The sequence below is a fragment of the Salmo trutta genome, unplaced genomic scaffold (assembly GCF_901001165.1).
Source record: "Salmo trutta unplaced genomic scaffold, fSalTru1.1, whole genome shotgun sequence".
Taxonomy (NCBI): domain Eukaryota; kingdom Metazoa; phylum Chordata; class Actinopteri; order Salmoniformes; family Salmonidae; genus Salmo; species Salmo trutta.
Window position 1 is genome coordinate 1 of NW_021822742.1, and position 4,503 is coordinate 4,503.

Here is a 4,503-nt window from a genome sequence, read left to right on the forward strand (position 1 = left end):
TTCAGAGACACACAGGTCCATAAATCCCCCTCCTAGAGACACAGGTCCATTAAATCCCCCTCAAGAGACACAGGTCCATTAAATCCCCCTCAGAGACAGATCACAGGTAGAATGATATAATAGATAACCTTTAGAATGGTATGGTGGCAAGTCAGAGAGACACTTACCTCCCTCCAGTTCCTCAGAGTCATGATGTGGGCTGACTGGAACAGAGAAAAGGCCTCAATTAGACAACACTTATGTTCTACTTCACCTGTACACACACACACACCACACAGTGACATATACAGATACCTACCTTGGTCCCCAGTAGTACCATCTGTCCTGCGTAGCTGCAGACAGACTGGTAGCAGGCCTTCTCTCCTACTAGGGCCTAAAACACACACTGTTAGTCTGGAGAGCAGAGGTCAAAGGCCAGGACACTGTTATTCAGAGTGAAAATCAACCAAAATCATCCATGACTGCTACTTCTCAATAATACTTTTAGATACAAATGTGGCAAATATATGCCAAGAATCCTGAACAAAACCTTTGTACGGACTCAAGATTATTTCAGGAAGATCCAAAACATCATGGTCCTGATTGGTTGATGCTGACTCTGAATGACTCCATGTAGAGGTATGGGAGACAGGTGGGGGGGGAATCACTGGTGACCCCCTGCTCCTTGATTTAACAGCTTCAGTCCCCCTGAAGACACGCTCTCCTCTCTGGCAGGCTGCTTCTGATCCAGTGACTAGGACGTTGGTCCTGTATGATTGGACAGAGCCACCTGCTCTCCACCAGGTCAGAACCAGTGATGTAACTGATTCATTCCAGGTAATGGTCTGTAACCTAACCAGCCGGTTTCAACAGTTTGGTGTTTAGTAGTGAAGGTAGTGGAGACTGATTCTTCAGGGGGATAAATTATCTTGTGCAACCTTTTCCCACTAGCCAGCCTAGTCCTGTCCTGTCTGACCCTGCTCCATAACCCATAAAACTTACCTGACACCCTCTACTACCACTGACCTCTAACCCTCACCACTAGCCAGCCTAGTCCTGTCCTGTCTGACCCTGCTCCATAACCCATAAAACTTACCTGACACCCTCTACTACCACTGACCTCTAACCCCTCACCTGTGACCTTTGCCAGTGCCAGGTGATGCCTTCCCCTCTACAGCTACTGACCTATGACCCCTTTTCCATGCCCTTTCACCCCTACCACTTCCCTACCATTACTTCTCAACCCTCACTATCTATCTACCCACCGCAACCTCTCTACCGTCACCTCTGACGTGACCCTGACCTCACCCTGACCCTCACCAGCGCCTGGCTGACGTTTCCCCCGTGGCCAGCGATTTAAAATGGCTGCTGTTGTAGACCAGCTGCACCTCAGCCACGTCCAAGCTCTCCAGCTCCTCCTGGCTGGGTCGGTCCACCACACGCAGCTTCTCCCCACTGTCCATCACCACCAGGGTACGACTGTTGATCCACTGGGGGGGGGAGGGGAAACACAATCAGTGAGTGGCTGTGAAAGAGCCAGAGAGTCACAGAGGGAGAGAGACAAAGGGAGGGAGACGGGGTGAAGGAGAAGGATAATAACAGGGAGACGGGGTGAAGGAGAAGGATAATAACAGGGAGACGGGGTGAAGGAGAAGGATAATAACAGGGAGACGGGGTGAAGGAGAAGGATAATAACAGAGGGGAGGAGGGTGAAGGATAATAACAGAGAGGCAGGAGGTGAAGGAGAGGGATAATAACAGAGAGGCAGGAGGTGAAGGAGAGGGATAATAACAGAGAGGCAGGAGGTGAAGGAGAGGGATAATAACAGAGCTAGGAGGTGAAGGAGAAGGATAATAGACAGGAGGGCAGGAGGTGAAGGAGAAGGATAATAACAGAGAGGCAGGAGGTGAAGGAGAGGGATAATAACAGAGCTAGGAGGTGAAGGAGAAGGATAATAACAGAGAGGCAGGAGGTGAAGGAGAAGGATAATAACAGGGAGACGGGGGGTGAAGGAGAGGGATAATAACAGAGAGGCAGGAGGTGAAGGAGAGGGATAATAACAGAGAGGCAGGAGGTGAAGGAGAGGGATAATAACAGAGCTAGGAGGTGAAGGAGAAGGATAATAACAGAGAGGCAGGAGGTGAAGGAGAAGGATAATAACAGAGAGGCAGGAGGTGAAGGAGAAGGATAATAACAGAGAGGCAGGTGAAGGAGAAGGATAGGATAATAACAGAGAGGCAGGAGGTGAAGGAGAAGGATAATAACAGAGAGGCAGGAGGTGAAGGAGAGGGATAATAACAGAGGCAGGAGGTGAAGGAGAGGGATAATAACAGAGAGGCAGGAGGTGAAGGAGAAGGATAATAACAGAGAGGCAGGAGGTGAAGGAGAGGGATAATAACAGAGAGGCAGGAGGTAGGAGAGGTGAAGGAGAGGGATAATAAAAGAGAGGCAGGAGGTGAAGGAGAGGGATAATAACAGAGAGACAGGGGTGAAGGAGAGGGATAATAACAGAGAGGCAGGAGGTGAAGGAGAGGAATAATAACAGAGAGGCAGGAGGTGAAGGAGAAGGATAATAACAGAGAGGGAGGAGGTAGGAAGGAGAAGGATAATAACAGAGGCAGGAGGTGAAGGAGAGGGATAATAACAGAGAGACAGGAGGTGAAGGAGAGGGATAATAACAGAGGCAGGAGGTGAAGGAGAGGGATAATAACAGAGGCAGGAGGTGAAGGAGAGGGATAATAACAGAGAGGCAGGAGGTGAAGGAGAGGGAGAATAACAGAGGCAGGAGGTGAAGGAGAGGGATAATAACAGAGAGGCAGGAGGTGAAGGAGAGGAATAATAACAGAGAGGCAGGAGGTGAAGGAGAAGGATAATAACAGAGAGGCAGGAGGTGAAGGAGAAGGATAATAACAGAGAGGCAGGAGGTGAAGGAGAGGGATAATAACAGAGAGACAGGAGGTGAAGGAGAGGGATAATAACAGAGGCAGGAGGTGAAGGAGAGGGATAATAACAGAGGCAGGAGGTGAAGGAGAGGGATAATAACAGAGAGGCAGGAGGTGAAGGAGAGGGAGACAGAGGCAGGAGGTGAAGGAGAGGGATAATAACAGAGAGGCAGGAGGTGAAGGAGAAGGATAATAACAGAGGCAGGAGGAGGTGAAGGAGAGGGGATAATAACAGAGAGGCAGGAGGTGAAGGAGAGGGATAATAACAGAGAGGCAGGAGGTGAAGGAGAACAATAATAACAGAGGCAGGAGGTGAAGGAGAAGCATAATAACAGAGAGGCAGGAGGTGAAGGAGAGGGAGAATAACAGAGAGGCAGGTGAAGGAGAGGGAGAATAACAGAGAGGCAGGTGAAGGAGAAGGATAATAACAGAGAGGCAGGAGGTGAAGGAGAGGGAGAATAACAGAGGCAGGAGGTGAAGGAGAGGGATAATAACAGAGAGGCAGGAGGTGAAGGAGAGGGATAATAACAGAGAGGCAGGAGGTGAAGGAGAGGGATAATAACAGAGGCAGGAGGTGAAGGAGAGGGATAATAACAGAGAGGCAGGAGGTGAAGGAGAGGGATAATAACAGAGAGGCAGGAGGTGAAGGAGAGGGATAATAACAGAGAGGCAGGAGGTGAAGGAGAGGGATAATAACAGAGAGGCAGAGCCAGAGACAGAAAGCGCGACAGAGAGAGCTTGGCTGTGTTCAAAACTGTGACGTATCATGGGTAAACTGTGACGTATCATGGGTAAACTGGGACGTATCATGGGAAAACTGGGACGTATCGTGGGTAAACTGGGACGTATCGTGGGTAAACTGGGACGTATCGTGGGTAAACTGGGACGTATCGTGGGTAAACTGGGACGTATCATGGGTAAACTGGGACGTATCATGGGTAAACTGGGACGTATCGTGGGTAAACTGGGACGTATCATGGGTAAACTGGGACGTATCGTGGGTAAATTGTGACCGTCTGACTGATCTACAAATAATACTGAGTAGTTATTTATAATGTAAGGTGATTTGTACATCAGTCAGTCTCCACTAAACATGTAAAGTCAGCTGCACGTTAAACACGCCCATTCAGTTAGGAGCAGAGGAAGGAACGGAGAAGGAAGTTAAAACAACAAGAGATGTGGCCTGTAAAGTAAAAACAGACCCTGAAGTGACATCATGCGACACTTACATTCAGACTGATGATGTCACAGTTCAGCTGCAGCTGTCTTTGCTTGATGACATGGATGGTTTCCGGTCTCATCCTTCTTCACCTGGACACAAACAGTCAGTCAGTCAACATGACAGTCGTTTCACATACAGAAAATCTATTGTTATTGTTTACTAAACAAGGAATAATGGTAACCAGGAAGTAAACAGGAAGTGAGGTGTTACCAGCAGGAAGTGTACGGTGTCTCCTCTGCAGAATGCCAGGACGGGGTTGACCACCTTCTGAACGGGGACAAACTGCCAGGCCAGCTGGGGAACACTGGTCGGGTCCGTCTGCAACATCAACAACAATAGACAGGTCTTATGTGTCCCAAA

At 48.9% G+C, this 4,503-nt stretch overlaps 2 long non-coding RNA genes across 2 annotated transcripts; both read right to left on the reverse strand.

Moving 5' to 3' along the window:
- Positions 1-177: 177 nt before the first annotated feature.
- On the reverse strand, positions 178-4,212 carry LOC115184120 (uncharacterized). Its single transcript, XR_003874195.1, has 4 exons — positions 4,151-4,212; positions 1,368-1,469; positions 299-373; positions 178-203 (listed from the first exon to the last, which is right to left on the reverse strand). It is a non-coding gene; the product is annotated as an uncharacterized LOC115184120 (long non-coding RNA).
- Positions 909-1,265, reverse strand: LOC115184121 (uncharacterized). The gene is made up of 2 exons (XR_003874196.1): positions 1,100-1,265; positions 909-1,005 (listed from the first exon to the last, which is right to left on the reverse strand). It is a non-coding gene; the product is annotated as an uncharacterized LOC115184121 (long non-coding RNA).
- Positions 4,213-4,503: the final 291 nt, after the last annotated feature.